The 26,399-nt window shown below is 48.3% G+C and overlaps 1 long non-coding RNA gene across 1 annotated transcript in view; it reads right to left on the bottom strand.

Annotated features, from left to right (window-relative positions):
• LOC148220114 (uncharacterized) overlaps positions 1 to 26,399 on the bottom strand; it is a 643,144-nt gene that overhangs the window by 599,854 nt on the left and 16,891 nt on the right. The gene's annotated exons all lie outside the window — the stretch shown is intronic.

Raw genomic sequence — 26,399 nt, 5'->3', positions numbered from 1 at the left:
TGAGTCTCTGTCTTGGTTTGAAAGACAGGTATGGTCTAAGGAAAGGCAAGAGCCCCCTTCCTGAGATGCAGAATGCAACCCCGTCCCTGTTAATTATTTTAGGTCCAAATCAGAGGGCTTCAGGCAGGAGATGTGGGGATAAGGGTAACAGTTCTTCACTGATATCTAACAAGGCAGGAAAACAACAACAGCTATAAAAATAGACAACAGAAGAGAACAGTATAGCTCAGCTCTAGTCCCTTTTGGCCTCAGGCCGTCTCCCTGTGCTCAGTTACCGGTGCTGTAGGTAGGACAGGTTCCGCGCAGTCTAAGAGGGCTGGAGTGATGGTGGCGGCCCAGGGGTGAGCGGGATGGGAAAGTGACTCCCCGTCACGGTGTCGGTCGTGGTGCTCAGCAGAGTGTCCGGACGTAGTAGGGTGAGGTGGGAGAGCACCAGAGCGATGTCCAACGGCAGGGAGTGTGGATCTCAGTGCTGGGATGGCAGGGGAGATGCCAGACCGGAGCCAGGGCTGTCCTCCCACTCCAGCAGCCAAGCGAGAGAGAGTCCCGCGCTCCAGACCCCCTGTCCCACCTTTCCTTTTCCCGTTTCCCCCCCTCCTCCCTCCACCCACCTCCCTGCGAGAGAACATTACCTTAAGGTGTAGCCACTTAGCATAACAATGGGAGAAATTCCACAGAAAGAAAGGGGAAGCATTCAACCCCCAACATTATCTACCCCTGAATATCTCCCATACTAATATGCTATATCAAATTAAACCGTTGCATTATAAATACATACATGCAGTTAGAGACATAGGCACAGTACTATAGGTATTTCACCCTAAAACAAGGTCTCCTTGGGGATGCATCGGGTCTCCCCACTCTTTTGCATCACCCATCAGGCGCAAGCTGCTCCCTGAGCGAATACAACTCCACGGATGGGATTGTCTTTGCTGGAGGCAGGATTCACCCAAACAGTTTTTCCTAGCATACCTCTCATGTGTACCACTGGAACCTTATCTCCATCTGATATTCCCAAGGGCTCAGATTGGGCAGGGCCTGCTCGGTTAGTGGAACCTCGGGTGTTCACTAACCATGTGGCCTTTGGTAGATTATTCTCCCAGTTCTTCAAAGTTCCCCCACCCAGTGCCTTCAAGGTGGTTTTAAGCAGGCCATTGCACCGTTCAACTTTCCCTGCAGCTGCTGCATGTTAGGGGATATGGTACACCCACTCAATGCCGTGTTCTCCAGGCCAGGTGTGTATAAGGTTGTTCTTGAAATGAGTCCCATTGTCTGACTCAATTCTCTCAGAGGTACCATGCCTCCCAAGAACTTGTTTTTTCCAGGCCCAAGATGGTGTTCGAAGCAGTGGCATGAGGCACAGGGTAGGTCTCTAACCATCCAGTGGTGGCTTCCACCATGGTCAGTACATAGCGCTTGCCCTGGCGGGTTTGAGGCAGTGTGATGTAGTCAATCTGCCAGGCCTCTCCATACTTATATTTGGCCCATCGCCCCCCATACCAGAGGGGCTTCACCCGCTTGGCCTGCTTGATGGCAGCACACGTCTCACAGTCATGGATAACTTGAGAAATACTGTGCATGGTTAGATCCACCCCTCGGTCTCGTGCCCACTTATAGGTGGCATCTCTGCCCTGATGACCTGAGGCATCATGGGCCCATCGAGCCAGGAACAACTCTCCCTTGTTCTGCCAATCTAAATTTATCTTCGACACCTCTATCTGTGCAGCCTCATCTACCTGCTCATTGTGTCGGTGTTCCTCATTAGCCCAACTCTTGAGGACATGGGCATCTACGTGACGGACTTTCACAGACACCTTCTCAACCCGGGTGAAAATGTCTTTCCATTCATCGGCAGCCCAGATTGGCTTTCCCCTACGTTGCCAGTTAGCCTTTTTCCACCTTTCCAGCCAACCCCACAGAGCATTGGCTACCATCCATGAATCAGTGTAAAGGTAGAGTTTTGGCCACTTCTCTCTTTCAGCAATGTCCAGGGCCAGCTGACCAGCTTTGAGTTCAGCAAGTTGACTCGATCCACCTTCTCCTTCGGTAGCTTGTGCAACCTGTCGTGTGGGGCTCCATACGGCTGCTTTCCACTTCCGGTTCATCCCCACGATGCGGCAGGAAACATCAGTGAAAAGAGCATAGCATGTTTCATCTGCTGGCAGTTGGTTATACGGTGGGGCTTCTTCGGCCCGGGGCACTTGTTCCTGTATCTCTTTGTCGGAAAGATCAAAGTCTTCCCCTTCCGGCCAGTTGGCAATTATCTCCAAAATCCCAGGGCGATTCCGGTTTCCAATGCGGGCGCATTGTGTGATGAGGGCAATCCATTTGCTCCATGTGGCGTCAGTGGCATGGTGGGTTGAGGAAACCTTTCCTTTAAACATCCACCCCAGCACTGGTAGTCGAGCTGCCAGGAGGAGTTGTGTTTCCGTGCCAACCACCTCTGAGGCAGCTTGAACCCCTTCATAGGCGGCCAAGATCTCCCTCTCCGTTGGAGTATAGTTGGCCTCGGACGCTCTGTAGCTTCGACCCCAGAATCCCAGTGGTCAGCCTCGCGTCTCACCAGGCACCTTCTGCCACAGGCTCCAGGACAGACCATGGTTCCCGGCTGCAGAGTAGAGAATGTTCTTCACATCTGGTCCAGTCCTGACTGGGCCAAGGGCTACTGCATGAGCAATCTCCTGCTTGATCTGAGCAAAGGATGGATGCTGCTCGGGGCCCCAGTGGAAATCGTTCTTCTTGCGGGTGACCAGGTAAACAGGGCTCACAATCTGGCTGTACTCAGGAATGTGCATTCTCCAAAAGCCTATGGCACCTAGGAAGGCTTGTGTTTCCTTCTTGCTGGTTGGTGGAGACATTGCAGTGATCTTATTGATGACCTCACTGGGGATCTGGCGCCGTCCATCTTGCCACTTTATGCCCAGGAACTGGATCTCTTGGGCAGGCCCATTGACTTTGCTCTTTTTAATGGCGAAGCTGTCTCCCCGCAGAATCTCAATGATCCTTTCTCCTTTCTGAAATACCTCCATTGCTGTGTCCCCCCACACAATGATGTCATCAATGTACTGCAGATGTTCTGGAGCTCCACCCTTCTCCAGTGTAGCCTGGATCAATCCATGACAGATGGTGGGGCTGTGTTTCCACCCCTGGTGCAGTCGGTTCCACGTGTATTGCACACCCCTCCAGGTGAAAGCGAACTGAGGCCTGCACTCTGCTGCCAGAGAAATGGAGAAAAATGCATTGGCGATGTCAATGGTGGCGTACCACTTGGCTGCCTTGGACTCCAGCTCGTACTGCAGTTCCAGCATGTCCGGCACGGCAGCGCTCAGTGGTGGAGTCACCTCATTCAGTGCAGGATAGTCCACTGTCAATCTCCATTCTCCTACAGATTTACGCACAGGCCAGATGGGGCTGTTGAAGGGTGTGTGGGTTTTGCTGGCCACCCCTTGGCTCTCCAGCTCACGGATCATCTTGTGTATGGGGATCACGGGATCTCGATTCGTCCCGTACTGCTGGCGGTGCACTGTTGAGGTAGCAATTGGCACCTGTTGCTCTTTCACCCTGAGGAGTCCCACTGCAGATGGGTTTTCTGACAGCCCAGGCAGGGTGTTGAACTGCTTAATGCCCTCTGCTGCCACAGCAACTATTCCAAAAGCCCACCTGAGTCCCTTTGGGTCTTTGTATTCGCCACTCCTGAGGAAGTCTATGCCTAGGATACATGGTGCCTCTGGGCCAGTCACAATTGGATGTTTCTGCCACTCTTTCCCAGTCAGGCTCACCTCAGCCTCCAGCAAAGTCAATTCCTGAGATCCCCCCGTAACCCCGGCAATTGAAACAGGTTCCTTCCCGACATGCCCCGATGGTATTAATGTACACTGTGAACCAGTGTCAACCAATGCGCTGTGTTCCTGTGGCTGTGATGTGCCAGGCCATCGGATCCACACCGTCCAAAAGATCCGGTTTTCCCGTGCCTCTCCCTGGCTAGAGGCAGGGCCCCTCTAGCCCTGGTTATTATTTCTCTCCTGGGCATACATAGTGGAGGTTCCTTCAAGGGGATCTGACAGATCATCTTCCCTTCTGTAATACCCTGCACCCTGGTCATGGGAGGCTGAGGCTACCTTCACTTTAGTGGAGTTCCCTCTGTTAGTGCTCCCCTCCCTGAGTTGGCGCACCCGTGCTGCCAGGACAGAAGTGGGTTTCCCATCCCACCTTCTCATGTCTTCCCCGTGGTCACGTAGAAAAAAAACACAGGTCAGCACGTGGGGTGTACCCTCTCTCCCTAGCTGGGGGGCGTTGGGCTCTACTTTTGGGGTCCATGACTCGCACTGGTGCTGCACTGATCTTCCTCACCTCTTCCCTTATCTCCTTCATCTCCTCCTTAAACTCCTCTCTGAGGTCCTTAACCACAGCAGAGACATGAGCCTGCATTGGGCCAGCCATCATACTCTGAAAATTCCTGAGCCTGTTGGCAACAGAACCCACTGTCACTTGGTTGGTATCAGCATTAATCTTTGCAATAAAGGGGGTATAGTGAGATGGGCCCAGGTTTGCCAGATTCCACAACCTCTGCCCTGTGCACCTGACCTTGTCGGGGTCATTGTCATGCTGTCCATCCCTCCCAAAGAGCACCTCCAGTACTGCCACTTCTCTCAGCTGTTGGATCCCTTCCTCAAGGGTATTCCAGCACCTTCTCTGGTGGTGCTCCTGCATTCTTTCCCTGTGGACAAATCTCTCTCTCACACTCATTAAAAGTCGCTCCCAGAGGGAAAGGAGACCTGTCTCCCTTACAAATACTTGGTCCACACGTGAGTCCTGGGTCAAGGCTCCCAAATTCCTTAACTCAGAACCGTCCAGTTCCACACCTGTGCCCATAAGGTCCCAGACCCGCAGTAACCAGGTTGTAAAAGGCTCACGGCACCGTCGTACAATGTCTTTTTGCAGGTTACGGAGACTCTCGTATGACAGGGACTTGGTGATGATCTCAACTTCTGGCTCCCCTGCTGGTTGTGAGGAGCCCCGTTTCTGACCCTTATTATCTAGGTGCCTTGTTTTCATCTTAGACTTCCTAGTTTCCACAGGGGCAACTGCTGCTGGCTGCGAGTGTCCTTGCAGTTCAGCTGGAACCTGGACAGATGTAACATCTGTGGGTCCCACTGCTGCACCATCAGAGTCTCCCACTTTAAGGCAGGGGGAGGGTTTCTCACCAGCTGGAGAGAGGTACTCCTTCAGCATCTGGGCAATCTCATGTATCTCCTTCGCTAGCACCCCCACGCATTCTGCATGGTTCCTTTCCGAGGTGGGCTGTGGGGCAGGGTCAAACTCTGGGGTAATATCCCTAGTCTCTGGGACAGGATCAGGCTCTGGGGTAACATCACTAATCCCTGGGGTAGGTATCAGGGTTGTTATCCAAGTCAATCTCCCCTTATCTCTGAATGTTAGATAGAACAGGTTTAACAGGGATATAAGCAACACTAGCCACAATATAATGTCATTAGCATTTAAAGCGGATTGGAACCCCTTGAAGATTGGTGGGGTGAACTTCAAAAACCCTGTGATGGGTTGGGAAAAAATTTCACCTGCTGCCACTTCCTCACAGTAAGTACCATTATTGAAGTAGCCCCAGAAACACACACTTAGAGTGCAATAGCTCTGAATCCATGTGGCCATCTTCGAGACAAAATTAAAAATCCATGCATTCCTCAACTGATCAACCCACACAATAAACCAGATAATAGCTACAGTAACCTTGGTTATGAAACTCATGTTTAAAAAAGGGCTTGCAAATGGGAGAGATATAGCAGTGACCACATGGAGGCCCATCCAGGGTAAGCTGGACAGCATGGTGTCACCTATCACAAGCTTGGGTAATTCCAGAACTGTTATGCCCTTTTCTACCCCTCTCTCAATGCCCTCAGGCAATGCCTCACGTTCCGGGTGCCAAAATCTGTCTTGGTTTGAAAGACAGGTATCTGCTAAAGAAAGGCAAGAGCCCCTTTCCTGAGATGCAGAATGCAACCCCGTCCCTGTTAATTATTTTAGATCCAAATCAGAAGCCTTCAGGCAGGAGGTTTGGGGATAAGGGTAACAGTTCTTTACTGATAGCCAACAAGGCAAAAAAAAAAAAAAAAGTTGTAAAAATTGGCAACAGAACAGAACAGTATAGCTCAGCTCCAGAACCTTTTGGCAACAGGCTGTCTGCGTGCTCTCAGTTTCCGGTGCTGTGGGGGCAGGGCAGGTCCCACCCAGTTGAAGAGGGCTGGGTGATGGCGGCCGCGGCCCAGGGGTGAGAGGGATGGGAAAGTGACTCCCCGTCACGGTGTCGGTTGTGGTGCTCAGCAGAGTGTCCGGTGGTAGTAGGGTGAGGTGGGAGAGCAGCAGAGCGATGTCCAACGGCAGGGAGTGTGGATCTCAGTGCTGGGATGGAAGGGAGATGCCAGATCGGTGCCCAGGCTGTCCTCCCACTCCACTAGCCAAGCGAGAGAGAGCCCCCTGCTCCAGCCCCCCGTCCACCTTTCCTTTTCCGGTTCCCCCCCTCTCTCCCCCCCCACCCACCCCCCTACGAGAGAACATTATCTGTCGTTTTAAGGTGCAGCCACAATTACTTAGCATAAAAATGGGAGAAAATTCCACAGAAAGAAAAAGGAAACAATTCAACCTCCAACATATGTCTTCGCCAAAAACTGAAATATGAACTTTATTGCATTCTGTCTTTCACGGAATCATACAACAGTCTGTGATTAAAGAACATCTAGTCCAACTTCCTTGCCAGGTAGATCTTACAGTCGATCAAATTGCTCAAGACTAGCCAAACTGATAAGGAGCACTGTCAATGATGGGGCATCCACAACTTCTCTGGAACACCCGTTTGAGTGTCTCACCAGCTTAATTGTTGAAAAGTTTTTCCTTTCAGCAATCTAAACCTAGTCTCAGTTTGAAAGCATGGCCCCTTGTCCTGTCTCTGCAAACCTTCCGAAAAAGTCTTTCTCCATTTGTCTTATACCCTCTTTACATATTCAAAGGCCACAATACTGTCTCTCCAGAAACCTCTCTTCTCCAGGCTAAAAGATCCTACTTTTCACAAGAACCAGGTCATAAACTGAGATGGAAGGCATCTCAGGAGATCAGATCATCCAACAGCTCAGCGTAAGAATAGCTCTGAAGTCAGATCAACTAGCTTAGGGCTGTGTCTGTTTGAATTTTGAAAATTACCAGGAATTGAAATGCTTCAAGGAAGAGAACTCTGGGTGGCTCCAGAAACAGCCTGATAAACTCGAGCAAACTCGAAACCTCAGAAACTACCACTGCTTTCTCTCCCTCAGCCCAAGCAGTCACAAAGAAGAAGTGTTCCCAGCAGGCTGGGATAGCACACATATACACTACATATACATGACAGGCATCGCCAGCAGCCACATCCTGCTCCTTTCTGTGGCTGGCAGGAGTGAGACTGGATGTTTACATGTGGGCAAACTGGGTCTCTCCAGCAGCTCAGACACTCAGCCTGCCCAGTGACCCCACTGAATTCCAGTATTTGCACTGTCCCAAGGCCACAGCACTACTACCTCGTAAATCAGTCAGGACTCCCCTGGTCCCACAGCCAGCACCCCACTTGCTCTCCCCCAGGCCACTGCCATTGTTCACCAACTTCTCCACTTTGATCTTTGCTGGTGCTCTCAACACTGGCACACCCAGATGTTCTGCAGCTATTGTCTCCTGGTGGAAAGGACTTGTAAAGCCATGTTTCCTAACAGGACTTCCACAACCTTTCAAAGCAACCTTTTCTGGGGTATGAACAATCTCATTCAAATGTCAACATTTCTTTTCCCATATGTGAAATCAGAATTTCCTTCTTCCGGGCATGCCCAAACCAAGGCACAAACTACATTGTCCCTTCTATTTCACATGCTGACTTGTTTGCAAACAATGCTAGGAGAATACCTGTTTTGATCCAAGCTAATCTCTGGCCCTTATAGTGCTTTCAGTAGTTAGTTTTGCTTTGCTATTTACTTGATGTCCAATTGAATTGTTGAATCATAAACAGACTATCTGTCTGTATACAAGCATAGCAGTGATGAATAAATGCAAGAGAAGGAGCAAGGTGATTGTTTGCTAGACTCTTCCTAGAAACTGAGAAATCTGTTACTTAATGCTGACCACAGCAGATGGAGGAAGCATCCTACATGATGTCAAAGCAATGAAACTGTAATCACTTTTATGATTACAGTCAAGGCACTGCTTTTGCCACCATAAGTGGAGTGCAGGGAATCTTAAAAGACGACACTGTAACTGTTGTCCCTGCTCACTGAGAAAATAATGCTTTTACAGCGGAGGAGGTCTCACCGCAGCTAAATCATGGCTTCAACCGTACACCGCCTTCAAAAAAGCCCACAAAAACACAAATGAAAGGATTTGGAACCCAAGGGAATCTCCGATGGTGACATCAGCTCACTTTGGATTCTTTCCAAATTCTCAGCTCCATTTGCTTCCTGGCCAATTATCCTAACTAACCTGAGATGTAATTTATGGATTTCCAACACATTTAGATACCTTAGAATTAGATTGCCACTAGGCAAAAAGACAGAAACAAGCAGTTATTTTCAGACTGAAACTAAGGGTGTTTAGAACAGCAATACTTGGACGAAACTATTCTTAATAAAACCAAAAGTTTTAGGACTTACCCATGTATTTTTGGAGGTGGAAAAAGTTTTCCACCAAAAAGTCCCTAGGGAGCTCTCACTCAGTGCAATATGCCTGGAGAGGCGCTATCGCTTGTATTTAAAGGAACGATTCTTCACAGCAGAGTCAGCAGGACCACAAGATGGCCGATGAGAAGGGGCAGTGTAGAACTCTTTGTCTGTCTCTGTCTCTACTCAGTGTAGAACGTCTCTGTCCTGGCATATTTTCGTGTGCGATATGTGCCTCCAAGTCCTCGGTCCATGCCAAGCTCTATGTACTGTGGGCGCTGCTACTTGCAGCTGAGAAGGACCGTGGAGCTAGCAGCGAATTTGGAGAGCGCTGAGCACGTAGTCAAGGACCGAGAAGTGCCCCTGCAATGCGGTGCTAATAGCAGCTTCCTCGTGTCGGGGGCGAGCTCCTGCCCCAAGACATTCTCGTCCTGGCAGCAGATCTCTGTGAAGGGCGTAGGCGAAAAGCTTTCGTTTTCCATTCGAACTGCGAGAGAGGCAGACTGTTGCATGGAGCTCTGAGAACAAAGGTGCACGCCCTAGGCAGGATTGGGCAGAAGCAGCGCTCTCGAGCGCTTGGCTACCGGCACACTGCTGGGCTGTGTGGCGCCACTTCAGCGGCTTCTGGCCGCCGGGGAGTGAAAGCTGCCCCAGACGTGGGTGAGGGCGGTGATCCAAGCCGCACAAATACCGTGCTTGTGTGCGCCACTGTTGGAGTCTGTAATTCCGGAGTTTCTCTGAATCCTTCAGGGAGAGATCAGAATGCAGGGATTGAGTTGAAACCTTTGGATGGATTGAAGTATATTAGGCCTCTTACTTATAAGGCAGAGGTGTAGACTTAAGTTATAACATAAGAGAAAGAAAATAGGTAAGCAAATGGAATAAGTTTTAAGTGCTTTTAGTGAGCAAAAGGTCTTAGTTGCCTAAGAAGTAGTACATGTTCTAGTGAAGGTTGAAAAACATGCTAGTGTTTTCTTAGAGGCTCCAAGAACTAAGCTTTAGACATAATAGAGTTAAGAATATTGCTTACATTTTTCAGTTAGAACAAGATAGGCCATGAACGTAATTTATACGTAGCTTGGCGTGTTAAGAAATTAGAATTCCAATAGGTTAAGAAGTAGTGGTCCGAGTCTGGTCCAATTCTACGTCTTAGTTTGCTCGTAAGATTCTATAAAAGAAGAGGCTTGGAAAGAGACATTGCTTTTAGCCATTGCTTTTATGGCACAGCTTTTGCTCTGCTTTTGTTTTCGCCACTGAAATCAAGACCCGAGAAGATAGGAGCTGCCTGGCTCCTCCGGCCCTGCTGGGACCACAGGGAGCTTCTGCTTCTGTTTGGGACTTTGAGCTAGAACCTGGAATTGACTTTGTTAGCTTTGACTCTGCATTTGAGACTGATGTGCTTTTGCAATAAATAACTTTACAGCTACTATTAACAGATTTGCTTTTTACATAAAAGAAGAAGTAGTCTGAGAGTGTGGGTGCATAAGAGGCACCCGGAGGTCCCCAGAAACCTCACACACCACGTTACAGGCTACTAGGAGTGGAAGGTGGCTGCCTCTAGCTTGCCTTCCCAAGTGCCCTTAGCAGTCGGAAGGAGCAAGCTGAAGCCCTGCTGCTTGTGCTGCTCCTTGGTTCCCTTGCAACCCTCTGTGGAAACATTGGTGGTCACTTCTAGGTTCCGAGTTGCAGACAGAACCACGGTAAATGCCGCGGAGAAGGGAAATACAGAGTGCAGCGACGAGCTGGACGTGGCTTACGTGCAATAAGTAGAAGGTGAACCTAGGCACTGCCTCATCAATCTGCCCCCTCTGCTCTGGTAGCAACTTTTGCAAGTAGGCAAAGGGAGCTGCAAGTATGTAGAATGGAGGGCAGCGAGACGCAGTGTGCTATGCGCCTTTTCAGGACTGCTTGACAGCGGGCTACTTTAAGAACGCCTTCTTCTTCCTCTTGTCCTTCTCACTTCTCTAGCTGCATGGAGAACACCAAAGCGAAGCTGTGAGGAAGGGCGGTGCCCCAGCTTTTGGCCTGGCCTGCCTCTGCTGCGCCTTTAGCTGCACACCAGAACAATGGCATTTCTTACCCACAAGGTAAAAAAGGTGTTAGTGTAGCCTCAGTATTGGCAAGTGCCTAGGCATTAAGTGAAGAGACCACATATGAGGCAGTCTTTAGAGGTTTCCTCCCCCGTGGCGCAGGTGTATTCTCATTCTCGCGCTGAACTGAAAAGTCCGGGCATGGCAATTCTGGCCAACAACAAACACAACAACAAACGGTTCTCATTCCTCATTCCTTTCTTGATCTAATTGTTTTTGCAGAATTTGAACAAGATTTTGCAAAGAATCTATAATTGTACTTTCTTTACTAACTCGCTTAGAGTGAGTTTCTATGGCTGCCGTAAGACAAGCTCCTAAAACTGAGCAGAGCATGGTTTTATTTTTGCCCAGTTTGAACTTTGATTCATGTTGCAAAGAATATATTCTATCAATCACATTCTCCAGATTAAGCCAATTATTGTTCGCCCATTCCTACCCACCTTGCGACGGTCTGGCGCTATACTTAGCTAATAGAGCATAAAATGCAGCTTTATCTGTTACGGTGGAATTCTCAGTCATTTTGTGAAGGGATAAGTAAAAACCACAACAGGGAGGTCTATTGCTTAAGTTACCACACACAACGAAACACCTTTCGCTGTGTGCCCCCCTTCGCTTCCCTGTGTGGGTGAAGAGACCAAACTACTTGGGAGGCACTCCTTAGTTACAAAACACCAGGTTGTCTCTTCACTACACCAAGTATCAAAAACATCATAAAAAAAAAAAACAACAACAACAACAGTGTCCCGCCTATTGCACCAGTAGATCTTTTGTGAAATTCTGATGACAGAGCCCTCAAGTGAGTCTGGAGATGCTCCACACCAAGGTGTCTGCAGTCTGCGGGAAATCGGAAAAACCCATCTTGCTTTCTAGACAGGCTCACCCATCCAAGGTGGCCAGCTAGGTGCGGCTGGAGTAAGACTTCCTTCCCCTGATACAGACTACAGACAACCTTGCATCCCTTCTGTCTGTCAGAAAATCCTGTCCGTGATGCCAATTTAATGTCACCATCCGCTATTAATACAGAGCGGGGGTGGTGATGGTTGTTTTGATCTTAAAGGTGCAAACAGGCAAAGTGCAGGGGACAAAATCAGTTTATTCAACAGCAGAAAATCAGTTTATTCAACAACAGCAATGCATTTCATCAAATGCCAACAACTCAGTTACGGTAAGGGGGAGAGGTATAGGAAACAAATATAGGGAGAGGGGAAGGAAAGAAAGGGATGGGGAAATAGCTACCAACAAACGAGACGGGCGTCCTCATGGGTCATCCGATAGACGAGTCTTCGTCCGTGGGGAGATCTCAGGGGTCTTCTCCAGGGGGTAGACGGGTCTTCATCAGTGGAGAGATCTCAAAGGGTCTTTCTCAGAGGATCGCTCTTTTATAGTCCTTCTCCAAAGCGAGTGGCCTCCTGTCGGAGAAGGGAGACGCGGACACCATATGGTCATCAGCAAAGTCTCGTTTATTGATACGCAGAGTGGCGATTAAGTACAGTGCTTAATTAGCTCATGCATAGTGCAAAATCTGAGCTCATCATTGGTCTAGATGTGCTGCTTAGCTAAGCACTTCGGCATTCATGTTTTTCTCAATTCTGCGTGCCTTCCTTATCTCAAGGACACTGTATCCCTGAGACTGAGGCCCACTTTGCTAGCCTCACCAAGTTGATCTGACTATGGCCTTTTTCTTTCAGCCATTCCTGCACCAGGCTCTCTACACTTCCCCCGTTTTCTTTTTGAGTTAAAAGAGTGGCATGCCAAGCTTTGCTAACAGTCTTTTGAATAAAATTTTGTAAGCAAGTTATCAAGCAAGGTAGCAATAAAGCTAAGCACAAGAATATACTTAACACCATAATAGCATACTTAATAACGGTTCGAATCCATCTCCCAAGACCTAGGCTTTTTAACCACTCGTCAATGCCCCAACCATCTTCTTCTTTTAGGTTGTGTAATTTCTGCTGCATGTTTTGTATCTTTTTGTGGATGGACTCAGAGTGGTTAGATAAATTCATGCAGCACATTCCCTTGAACTCCTTGTAACCATACTGGCAACCTTACTAGGCAGGTTTTAAAAGGATTTTGTACTCCCTCTAGACTTAAGCAGATTGATTCTTGCTTTGTTATGTTAGCGAATGTTACCCATACGTTCTTCCGAGGCGCATGCTGCATTGGAAAAGATTTTGTGCGAGCAAAGTTAGCAAGCATAAGCAGTGTAATGATCATCATTTTGATTTCTTTGGCGGCCTATTCTTTTTACGCTCTGTATTGTTCCCTGTTATCTGCAGTTGTTTCACCTTTTCTATACTCTGATTTAATACCTCTTCTGGGTCTGTACCGGGCTTAACTGGTCCTACTCGAGGCCAAGGCAGGTGTGGGACTTTATGTCTGCATCTTGCAGCGATAATGTGCGAATTTGCATAGATGTGCTGCCTCTTAATCCAGTTGGTAAGTTCCCACCGGGCCCAAGCTAACAGGAGCTGTTCTGGTGTCTCGTATAGGTTTCGTACCTGGGCATATGGCACTCCTGCTTCTTTTTCTAGGGCCCGACCCCAATTTGAATCTCTTAGGTCGTCACTTTGACACCTCCAGCACCACAAACTAAACACTGCTCTCTGTTCCACCCACGAGCAGTCCCCACAGCCCCCGCACTTTAGGGCTACCCAGGCTTCACACCATGACCCCCCACACGCACAACAAGGACGGCTGCTGAGAGGTTGTTCTTCTTGGTGGGCGTGGCTCTCAATCCAATCAGCCCAATTCGGTGGTGGCTGCCTTAGTGCCTCACGGGCAGCGCTGTTATAGCATCCCAACTTCTGTAAATAGGGCCGTAAGGTCACCGTCAACCTCTGTTGGATCCGCTCTTGGTCGACTGGAGCCAGCCGCCTCCTCAGGAATCTTTCCACCAGTTCGGTCATCTAGAATGGGCTTCACCCACCTAGCAGGGACCCAAACTGTTCCTGTGGGGGTAGAAACACAAACATAGCCTCTCCCCCAATATACCACTTCCGCTGGGCCATTCCATATTCCTGTCTTTGGATCCCGGTACTTTACCCATGCCTTCATGTGTTCTCCTCTGTTACCTTCCCTTTTCCCTCTATGCCTGATTGCAGGCGGCTCAGATTCATCCCCAAACACACACAAGTAATTCATTACATAAAGAGCTTTAGCTAGTCTTTCTTGCGGATCGTCTATGGATTTGTGTTTGAGTAGATATAGCTTGAGTGTACCATTGGCCCTTTCTACTATGGCCTGTCCCGTGGGTGAGTGTGGTACTCCTGTAATATGTCTGATTCCCCAGAGTCTCATAAACTGACTTACTTTCCCACTGACATATGCAGGTCCGTTGTCGGTCTTTACCTCCTTAGGCGTTCCCATAACTGCAAAGCAACTTGTCAGGTGTCTAATTACATGGATTGCTTTTTCCCCTGTCTGTGCTGTGGCCCAGATATACTTACTATAAGTGTCTATGGTAACGTGCACATACTTGAGTCTACCAAACTCTGCCACATGTGTGATGTCCATTTGCCAAATTTCATTACTTTTCAGACCCCGAGGGTTTACCCCACACCCAAGGCCTACCCCACTATTGTGATGACTGCAGGTGGGGCAGGCTCTCACTATTGCCTTAGCCTCTTACATGCCTATTTTGAACTCACGCACCAATCCTTTAGCATTTTGGTGAAATCGTGTGTGTGACTCCCTTGCTTCAATCCCCCTGTCATCAGTTACATTCATAACCAGTCTATCCGCCCTGGCGTTGCCTTCTCCCAAGCCTACGTCCCACTTATGACTTCTGACGTGTATTATACAATAAGGCTTGAACCTTGCTCCTACTGCTCGCTTTAGCTGCAGCAAGAGTTCATAGAGTCTCTTGTTCTGCACCTCTTTTACAGAGGCGTCCTCAATTCTCTGTGCTACTCCTGCTACATAAAATGAGTCAGTGACCACATTCAAAGGCCCTTGCAGTTCACTTAGTGCCCACACAACGGCAAGCAATTCCAATGTTTGTAAGCTGTCCTCTGGGGCTGCATCTATTGTTTTATTCCTCCACCGAGGGCCTTCTTTCCAGGTGATCGCTGCTCTTCTCGTCTTTTTCCCGGCATCCGTGAAGGCTGTGGTGGCGCCCGCTATCGGTTGCTCCGATCGCAGTGGCTTCGCTATCCAGTCCCAATTTCCTAGCCACTGAAGGTGACGTGGCATCAGCGGTCCGGTGTGGATGGCTGCTCCGACTTCCAGCAAGGCCGTTTGTAGATCTCCTGAATTGAGGAGGTACCAATTTAAGTCCTCCTTTTTCATGGGCAGATAAATTGTTGTTGGGCTCGTTCCGGTGATTTCCATGATCCTTACGCGACCCTTCCGAATCAGGGTAGCTACCTGTTCAATTTTTGTGCTGATTGTCCTTTTTGCTTGTAAAGGTGGGGTTATCCATTCTAGTACCCGTGTCTCCCGCGTTTTCTTTTGTAGCTGTGTGAGTGCACCGAGTAGGTGGTTGGCAGTACTCCAGATGGTAAGATCGATGGGTGAGGAGATATCTTGGCGAGAGACAAACTCTTCATCGATGCAGCGTATAATACTTTTGAGGGCTTCATGTTGTTGCGGGGTTACGGTTACGGGTGCGGTTGGGTCAGTTCCTTTAAGTAGTGGCCTGAGGGAGTCTAGCAAGGAGTTGGGTATCCCAACAATCGGCTTGAGCCATTGCAGATCTCCTAGCAGTCGCTGTGCCTCATTTAGAGTGGTGATCTTTGTTGCAAGCTGGAGCTTCTGCGGCCGCACGATCTGGCCTGTGATAGACCACCCCAAGTACTTCCATGGTGTGGATCGCTGTATTTTTTTTTTGAGCTATTATGAGGGATGCCTTTGCTAGGGTGCTTTGAATCTCCTGCATCTGAGTGTCTGTAAATGCTGATTCTTGAGCAAAGAGGATATCATCCATATAATGATAAATAATTGTGTTGGGCCACTGTATCCTCAATGGTTGTAATGCGGCATCAACATATAGTTGGCACAGGGTAGGCGAGTTCTTCATTTCTTGTGGAAGAACAGTCCATTCATACCGTTTATCAGGTTCTTCTCTGTTTATTGCTGGTAGGGTGAAAGCAAATCTTTTAGTATCTTGAGGGTGTAAGGCTATAGTGAAGAAGCAGTCCTTTAGATCAATGATCAGAAGAGGCCAATGTTGTGGGAGCATTGCTGGGTTGGGGAGGCCTGGCTGTAATGCCCCCATCGCCTCCATCTGATCATTTACTGCTCTTAAATCGTGCAGAAGACGATATTTTCCTGACTTCTTTTTGATCACAAAAATTGGCGTGTTCCATGGGCTTGTCGAGAGTTTCAAATGTCCTTGTTGGAATTGTTCCTTTACGAGTTGATGTGCTTGTATTAGACTTTCCTTTTTTAGAGGCCATTGCTTAACCATTACCGGTTCATTGGTAGTCCAGGTGATTGGGATCGGGAAAGTCCAAGCAATGGCAATTACTTCAAAGGGTGCTCGTTGGATAAAACGACCCCCATTTGAGCTAAGATGTCCCTTCCAATTAAGCAATGTACCGATGGCGGTAATGCAACTACGGACAACACAGTCACCAAATCTTGCCCATCTATAGTGACCCTTACTGGAGGAGTTTTTCTAGCGAGGGTGAATCCTCCGACGCCCGTGACGGTATCCGTGGTCTGCAGCTATGGCCAGTTGTGGGGCCATTTTTCTGGAGAGACAATGCTGGTATCTGCCCCAGTGTCTAGGAGTCCCATCATTTCTATTGTCTGTCCTGCATAGGTTAGTTTCACCTTCTTTTTGGGTCTGGTATGGAGATCCATTGTGAGCATAGCAATACCTGATGATCCGAATCCTTGGTCTCCGCGTGGGGTTTGTCTTTGTGGTTGAACACCCCGGCTCAACTGTGGAAGTGGAATAAATTGAGCAACACGCTGGCCTTTTTCAATCGTAATAGGAGGGAAAGGAGTATATACCATTATTTGTATTTCCCCGGTGTAGTCTGCATCAATGACGCCTGGAAGCACAAACAGCCCTACAATGGAGCTCGACGAGCGTCCCACTATTAGTCCTCCATGAGCTTGTCCTTTGATATTTATCGGGCCATAAACTCCAGTTGGGACTTTGACGGGGCGAGCTGTCATCAAAGATGTTTTTACTGTGGCTGCCAGGTCGAGTCCCAGGCTCCCTGTTGTGGCTGGTTGTAGACAGGAGATGGCGCTGATGTCACGGCGGCTACTTGTGTCCGGGCGCGGCTGCCGGGCGCGCTCCGCCGGGAGTTTCCCGACTTGCGGCGGCAAGCTGACGTGTTGTGCGTGTTGTTCTGGCAGTTTTGGCACCACACTTCTGAGGCTCGGCAGTCCCGTCGGACGTGGCCTCCGCTTCCGCATCTATAGCATCGCGCCGAAGGAGGCCGGTGGTCGCTCGATGTGGCCGGGGCTGCTGTAGAAGCACGGAGCGGAGCAAGAGCGGCTAGCACCTGTGACTGTGTGGACTAGGCTTGCTTTTGTAGCCCCAAGCCTAATTCTTTTAGTGCATTAACTAAGAAAACCTGCGCCCCTGTCGGCTGTAGAGCCATCCTTTCCAATGCCTCTTCTATCGTCCAATTGGCCCCCAAAGTTGATAATACCCTTTTTGTTGCCTCATTGCTATTCTGCAACGCACATTGCTTTAGCATCGCCCCTCTCATATACTCTGGGACTCCTGCCTTTTCAATAGCAGCAGCAGCTTTATCTACAAAGTCCCCAAAGGATTCATTTCTTCCCTGTTTTATCCCCATATACATGGGTATGCCTGAGCTATCTTTGACCTGACCGATGGCACTCCTTACTAGACGCATGGCTTCCCTAACCTTGTCGGGTCCCAAAATCATTTGAGCTTCTGTCTTGCGGTATTGACCCAATCCCATTAGTTCGTCTATGGTAATTCCAGCTAACGGATCTCCCGGGCCCCTCTGTGCTGCAACTGACTCCTGAACAAGAGCCTGCCAGTGGGCGTTAAATAGCAACTGCTGATGTTGCGTGAAAATCAGCTTCACTATACTTCTCATATCATTTGGCAACAGCAGGTATGTATCGAACAAGAAATCTAGCATCTGCTTAGCTGGCTTACTCCGGAAACCAAACTGACTCACTGTCTGTCTCAGCTGGGCTAGCAGCTTCCAGTCGGGAGGCGAATACGCTCCCACTTGGACGGCTTGTCCCTGTTGATTTATTCCCTGTGTATACGTGACGGGAAAAGCCCAGGCTTTCGCTGCGTCAACAGCGCCCTTGTCCCCAGTCTCCAAGCCGTGTCTGGCTAGCATACTCCACGCCTCCCCCCGCCGTCTTGCCATCTCCTCCCACAGGTCGCTTTCCGCCCTAGGGACCGGAGTTGGCTCCACGGCGGGCTTAGGGGCGCTAGGCTCAGACCGGCAAGGGGATTTTTCGCAGCTGGTCTGGGGCCCTTCGCCCTCGGAAGGCGGGGTTACTCCGCCTTCTGCAATTGTCTCCGCCGCCGCGGCGGAATCCTCCTCAAGCTCTTCTAAGGGGGGTGCCGAGGGCCAAGCGCAGCTGGCCATGTCCGTCATTCCTGCCGCCCCCCCAGCGACAGGTATTTCTACTCTGGTCGTGCTGGGTGCTCGGGGCTCATTATCGCCATACTGAGCATTTCTTTTATATGCCTCTACTGCCTCCCGAGCCGCCCTTCTCTCTGCCTGCTGCTTCAGTAGCGCGTTATGAACTACCCGCCAGATCTTTCCCAGCTTTTTTGCTGTTTTATCATCCTCTAATACCGCCTCCCACAGTGCATCCCCCAACTTACGCCACTCATTCAAATCATGCACGGTGTGAGGATTAGAGAATAAACCTTTAGCATAACCCCAGGCTAACAACCCCGGTATGTCCTTCCTGGGATTAATCTCTTTTAACCCTAGCTTATCTATATGTACTATAAATAAATCATATGCTGCTTGCCTGTCCATTTTTTGTCGTCAGCGCTGTTGCAACTCTCCGGCTTCGGCAGCACGTATGGCCCAGGACCACCTTTGTAGCTCCTGGGGGTGTCTTCCCTACGTCGTTTGACACCGACCCGGTTGCAGCAGGCCCCAACTCTACTTCACCGACCGTGGCGCGTTCTCCCCCGTTTTCTTTTCAGCGACGGAGGCACGTCGGGGTTCACCATTTGTCGGAGAAGGGAGACGCGGACACCATATGGTCATCAGCAAAGTCTCGTTTATTGATACGCAGAGTGGCGATTAAGTACAGTGCTTAATTAGTTCATGCATAGTGCAAAATCTGAGCTCATCATTGGTCTAGATGTGCTGCTTAGCTAAGCACTTCGGCATTCATGTTTTTCTCAATTCTGCGTGCCTTCCTTATCTCAAGGACACTGTATCCCTGAGACTGAGGCCCACTTTGCTAGCCTCACCAAGTTGATCTGACTATGGCCTTTTTCTTTCAGCCATTCCTGCACCAGGCTCTCTACAGCCTCCGGCCAAGAGGTGGGAAGATTTATGGAATATTGTGTTTTGCTGGAGGAGACAGGTACGGTCAAGCAGTCCTCAGCTGGTGGTACAACACAACCTCTGGTTGGTGCCATGACAGCACAGTCCAGTGAACACAAGACACCAGCACACAGTCACGAGCACCCACCTTGGCCGGGCCAGGAAACCATTGTTCAGAGTCAGCCTGGGTGGGGGTCCTCAAGGTCTCCTTGCGACGGTCGGGAGGCAAAATAGAGTGGAACTTCGGACCAACCCTTACAGCCCCTGACGCGAGGACGCTGCTATTAGCACCGCATTGCAGGGGCACTTCTCGCTCCTTGACTACGTGCTCAGCGCTCTCCAAATTCGCTGCTAGCTCCACGGTCCCTCTCAGCTGCAAGTAGCAGCGCTCACAGTACATAGAGCTTCGCAAGGACCGAAGTCCTGGAGGGACATATCGCACACGAAAATGTGCCAGGACAGAGACGTTCTACACTGAGTAGAGACAGAGACAGACAGAGAGTTCTACACTGCCCCTTCTTGTCGGCCATCTCGTGCTCCTGAGGCCTCTGCTGTGACAAATCGTTCCTTGAATGACGACCGAGAGCTCCTCTCCAGGAACATTGCACTGAGTGACCGTTCCATAGGGACTTTCGGATAAAAAACTTTTTCCACCTCCAAAAATACATGGCTAAGTCCTAAAATTTTTGGTTTTATTGAGAATAGTTTCATCCAAGTATTGCTCTTTTAAACACTCTTGGTTTCAGTCTGAAATTAACTGCTTGTTTCTGTCTTTTTGCCTAGTGGCAATCTAATTCTGAAGTAACTAGATGTGTTGCAAATCCATAAATTACATCTCAGGTTAGGTGGGATAATTGGCTCGAAAGAAAACAGAATTGACAATTTGGAAAGAATCCAAAGTGAGCGGATGCCACCATCCGAGATTCCCTTGGGTTCCAAATCCTTTCATTTGTGTTTTTGTGGGCTTTTTTGAAGGCGGTGTACAGTTGAAGCCATGATTTAGCTGCAGTGAGACCTGCTCCGCTGTAAAAGCATTATTTTCTCAGTGAGCATGGACAACAGTTACAGTGTCGTCTTTTAAGATTCCCTGCACTCCACTTATGGTGGCAAAAGCAGTGCCTTGGCTGTAATCATAAAAGTGATTACAGTTTCATTACTTTGACATCATGTAGGATGCTTCCTCCATCTGCTGTGGTCAGCATTAAGTAACAGATTTCTCAGTTTCTAGGAAGAGTCTAGCAAACAATCACCTTGCTCCTTCTCTAGCATTTATTCATCACTGCTATGCTGCTACACAGACAGATAGTCTGTTTATGATTCAAGAATTCAACGGGACATCAAGTAAATAGCAAAGCAAAACTAACTACTGAAAGCACTATAAGGGCCAGAGATTAGCTTGGATCAAAACACGTATTCTCCTAGCATTGTTTACAAACAAGTCAGCATGTGAAACAGAAGGGACAATGTAGTTTGTGCCTTGTTTTGGGCATGCCCGGAAGAAGGAAATTCTGATTTCACATATGGGAAAAGAAATGTTGACATTTGAATGAGATTGTTCATACCCCAGAAAAGGTTGCTTTGAAAGGTTGTGGAAGTCCTGTTAGGAAACATGGCTTTACAAGTCCTTTCCACCAGGAGACAACAGCTGCAGAACATCTGGGTGTGCCAGTGTTGAGAGCACCAGCAAAGATCAAAGTGGAGAAGTTGGTGAACAATGGCAGTGGCCTGGGGGAAAGCAAGTGGGGTGCTGGCTGTGGGACCAGGGGAGTCCTGACTGATTTAGGAGGCGTGTGATGGTCTGTGCCAGCAAGGGGAGTAGTGCTGTGGCCTTGGGACACTGCGAATACTGGAATTCAGTGGGGTCACTGGGCAGGCTGAGTGTCTGAGCTGCTGGAGGGACCCAGTTTGCCCACATGTAAACATCCAGTCTCACTCCTGCCAGCCACAGAAAGGAGCAGGATGTGGCTGCTGGCGATGCCTGTCATGTATATGTAGTGTATATGTGTGCTATCCCAGCCTGCTGGGAACACTTCTTCTTTGTGACTGCTTGGGCTGAGGGAGAGAAAGCAGTGGTAGTTTCTGAGGTTTCGAGTTTGCTCGAGTTTCTCAGGCTGTTTCTGGAGCCACCCAGAGTTCTCTTCCTTGAAGCATTTCAATTCCTGGTAATTTTCAAAATTCAAACAGACACAGCCCTAAGCTAATTGATCTGACTTCAGAGGTATTCTTAGGCTGAGCTGTTGAATGATCTGATCTCCTGAGATGTCTTCCATCTCAGTTTATGACCTGGTTCTTGTGAAAAGTAGGATCTTTTAGCCTGGAGAAGAGAGGTTTCTGGAGAGACAGTATGGTGGCCTTTGAATATGTAAAGAGGGTATAAGACAAATGGAGAAAGACTTTTTAGTAAGGTTTGCAGAGACAGGACAAGGGGCCATGCTTTCAAACTGAGACCAGGTTTAGATTGGCTAAAAGGAAAAACTTTTCTACAATGAAGTTGGTGAGACACTCAAACGGGTGTTCCAGAGAAGTTGTGGATGCCCCATCATTGACAGTGCTCCTTATCAGTTTGGCTAGTCTTGAGCAATTTGATCGACTGTAAGATCTACCTGGCAAGGAAGTTGGACTAGATGATCTTTAATCACAGACTGTTGTATGATTCCGTGAAAGACAGAATGCAATAAAGTTCATATTTCAGATTTTGGCGCAGACATATTTATTATTTCTCACTTTATGCATCATTGCAATGACAACTTGTTAGCTTCTGAAATGATGAGCTGAGATTGATTTCCTTCCTTAGTTTCATTTTCCCTCTTATTCGTTTACTCTTGAACTTTTTTTTTTCACCATATATCCTCTTTCAGTAAATTGCCCTTAAGTATCACTTTGCTCCCCACCTGGCTTTTTTTTTTTTCAACGACACCTTTTCACTGGTTCGTTTTGGGCCTTTGCTGCTTCAAGTCCAGCAGCCTCCTTGTCTGAGCATTATGGAGCTTTCTTTACAGCTTCATCACTATGCAAAAAGGCATAAATTACTGTGTTCCATCTCACATACCATCAAGTATTACAGTAGTATTCCCTCTGCTGAATAGCTGGTTGGCTTACATAGACCAGTCAAATACCAGGAAATCCAGATGGCAGCAAGAATCTTGTAGACTACTCCCGCTCGTCATTTAAATTCTGGAGAAGTCACGTGAGGTATCACATTCTCTTGAAAGAAGTGTATATCATCTCAAACATTCTAGAATGGGCTATTAATATTGTCATGAGTTTCTGGCTAGACATTTTCATATGCAAATTCAAATTCAAATGATCTGAAAGGATAGAACTTCAAGAATTTTTTTTTCCCAGAATCGAAGTATGATGGAGTTACATAGGGAGAATCTTAATCTTAGTTATTCTATTCCATCTCACATCATGGCTGGGGGCAGGGAGAAGGGAGTATCTTTGGGGGACAGTGCGTTCCGGTGTAGTCAGTAAGCTGGGCAGAGGAGCCATCAGGTATTGTCTGTTGTTGGGGGGGGGCGATTCATGTGAACTCTTCCTTTCTTGTACCCTGCCACTAGTATTGTTGCTGAAATTGTTTGTTTTCTCATCCAAGTGACAAAATCAGCACACTTAATGAGGGATGAAGAGGGAGCAGCGACCTCAGAACAGGAGGAAGAAGAAGCAGAGCCTGCTGTCCTCCAGAAGAAAAAAACACTACCAGCCAACTTTGCATCATCTGTGAACTTCCTGGGCTTGTACTCTATCCCCTTGTCCAGATCACTGATAAAGATATTAAACAGGACTGGGCCCAAGACTGAGCCTTGGGGACCAGCTGGATGAACTCTATTTCCCACCACTCTGTGGGCCTGGCCATCACCCAGTTTGTCACCCAGCAAACAGCCCACCCATCCAAACCATAAGCAGACAGTTTCCACAGGAGAATGATGTGAGACTCATTGCAAAAAGGATCAGGGAGATGCCTAGGAAGAGTCTCAGGTGAATCCAGGAGACTATAGTGGAGGACTATTCAGTTTTCCAATCAATTTGCTTAAAAAACTCTATGAAACCGTAATAAAAAACCAACCAAACAAACAAAAAAGGCAGACCAAACAGACACACAAAAATCCCCAAACAATAATCCCCAAAGGGACAAAAAAAGCCCCAAAAAATGCCCACAAAAAAACCCAACCAAAACTGAAAAAAATCCCCAAACCCAACAGATAAAAAAATCCGGGTGAAGGTTTCTAGTAAGTTTAGAAATAACAAAACAAAACAAAAAAACCCATAAAGTCACATTTCTAAAGGTGCTGTCCCAGCCTCTTCTCTCAGCAGCGAGGACATCCGGAAGTGGAGCCAGTTGGAAGAATGCGGGACAGGGCAGCACCTGGGCCATTGTCACAGCTCGGCCCTGTGGCTGCCCCATTGCCAAAACCTGGACACATAAATCAAACACAGGTATGCACATGTGCTTAGACACAGCAAAAATATATTTGTCTGAAAAGAACACTGGTCCATTTATATCACTGGAAAGAGCATAATGCCTCATCTCAGCTTTCTTTTCAGTCATTACAAATGTTTCCAAAATACAGGAGTGCAGAAAATGGAAATATCCAAGATCAACATGAGGACCAATAACAAAGATTCCATTTTTGAAAGTGCATTGGGAATCCTCTGCAGAAATTGACTCAGAGCTCTAAGATTTACAAAAAAGACCAAGAGTATTGGAGTCAGTACAACACAGTCTCTGGAGACTTCAGCTGGTTGCCTTGATTTCTCAAATATGATGGCGGAAGCACCTTAGCAACTATAGCTGCCAGTTCTCTCAGGGCCCTGACATGCCTCTGGGTGGGTCCCATGGTCTTGCATGTTCAGGTTCCTCAAGTGGTCTGAAAGCTGACCTGCTACTAGGGCTTAGAATCAAGTCCACCAGTCCAATAACCTGAGAGATGTGGAAATAGTGACTGGCAGTAAAAATTGAAACCAACACTTGTTGAGTACCTCCTTGTCTGTTGGCACTAGTCCTGTCTGGCTTATGGGGGTGGGGGGGAATAAGGGAGTTGTGATAGGTTTCTTTTCATCTTCCTTTTCCCACTGAAATACCCGTAGGTGCCTTTATTATTCTTATTTTTGGCATGCTTTTCCAAATTCAGCTTCAACTGAGCCTTAGCTATACTGATCCCGTCCTCACACACTCATGTGTTACCACTGTTTTTTCCCCATGATTTGTCTCGCTGTGTATTGTCTGCATATTACCTTCGAGCATCGCATCTATTAATTTTCAATAACCTTCTGGCTTTAACTCGTTTTCAAAAAAAAAACCTTTTGAACCTTTTCACCTCAGAAATTCACCTGGGAAACCCAAAATCCCCCAAATTCACCCCGCAGTCCTCCCTGGCATGCCCAGCACTCACCTGGCAACTCCCAGAATTCCACAAATTCACCCCAAAGTTCACGGGGGACCCCCAAATCCCAGGGCTTCACCCCAAAATCCCACCTGCAACCCCCAAAATCCCTCAAATCACCCCCAACACCCAGTCCCCCCAACACCTCCCAAATTCACACCAAAATCTCTCCAATCCCCCTCAAAACCCACCCAGATACCCCAAATCCATCAAATTCACTCCAAGACCCATCTGGGACTCCCAAAAATCACCAAAATTCCCTGGAAAATCCACCTGCATCCCCCAAATTCAACCCAAAATTATCCCATGACTCCCAAATGCTCACCTGGATACCCCAAAATCGACAGAATTCACCCCAAAATCCACCTGGCATCCCCAAAACTCACCTGAGAAGTCTAAAATTCACATCTATACCCTAAAATTCACCAAATTCCCCCCAAAATTCCCCTGAGATCCCTAGAATTCCACAAATTCCCCCTAAAATTCAACTGGGACTCCCCACATTCTACAAATTCACCCCTGTCATGCGGTTCAATGCAAAAATGTGTATTCTATCACCATCTGTTAAAATGAGGGGGGGGTGGTGTTCCTTATCTCTGTGGGAGATATCCTCTGCTGATGTATTGGGAATCCAAATCGCCCTGGGATTCTGGAAATAATTACAAACTGGCCTGAAGGTGAGACTTTTGGATTGTCTTCTGAAGAAGAAGAGGAGCAAGTGGCACGTGCTGAGGAAGCCCCACCATATAATGAGCTACCAGAGACTCTAAGACGATATGCCCTCTTCGCTGATGGTTCCTGCCAAATTGTGGGCACTAACCGGAAATGGAAAGCTGCAGTATGGAGCCCCACACGAGAAGTTGCACAAGCTACCGAGGGACAAGGTGGATCGAGTCAGGTCACAGAGATAAAAACCGTCCCGTTGGCTTTGGATATTGCTGAACGAGAGAAGTGGCCAAGGCATTATCTCTACACTGACTCATGGATGGTAGCTAATGCTCTGTGGGGATGGCTGGATCGCTGGAAAAAGGCCAACTGGCAGCGCAGCGGGAAACCCATCTGGGCAGCTGAGATTTGGCAGGACATTGCTGCCCGAGTAGAGAAATTGACCATAAAGGTTTGACACGTGGATGCACATGTACCCAAAAGCCGGGCTAATGAAGAACATCACAACAATGAGCAGGTGGACCGAGCTGCCAAAGTGAAAGTATCACAGGTAGATCTAGACTGGCAGCACAAGGGAGAATCATTCCTAGCTCGTTGGGCCCATGATGGCTCTCGTCATCAGGGGAGAGATGCAACATACCGATGGGCCCGTGACTGAGGGGTGGACCTTACCATGGACAGCATCTCACAGGTCATCCACGATTGCGAGACCTGTGCCGCAATCAAACAGGCCAAGCGGGTGAAGCCTCTGTGGTACGGTGGATGATGGTCAAAGTACAGGTATGGGGAAGCCTGGCAAATTGACTACATCACCCTTCCCCAAACCCACCAGGGCAAGCGCTACGTACTGACCATGGTGGAAGCAACTACAGGATGTGCCTCATGCCACTGCCCGGAACACCATCTTGGGCCTAGAAAAACAAGTCCTTTGGAGGCATGGTACCCCCGAGAGAATTGAATCAGACAATGGAACCCATTTCAAGAACGGCCTTATCAACACCTGGGCCAAAGAACATGGTATTGAATCAATATATCATATCCCTTACCACGCGCCAGCTGCTGGGAAAGTTGAACGGTCTAATGGACTCCTTAAGACTACTTTGAAAGCAC

The sequence above is a fragment of the Sturnus vulgaris genome, chromosome W (genome assembly GCF_052056855.1).
Source record: "Sturnus vulgaris isolate bStuVul1 chromosome W, bStuVul1.hap1, whole genome shotgun sequence".
Lineage (NCBI taxonomy): Eukaryota > Metazoa > Chordata > Aves > Passeriformes > Sturnidae > Sturnus > Sturnus vulgaris.
This window is presented reverse-complemented; position numbering and strand designations above follow the sequence as displayed.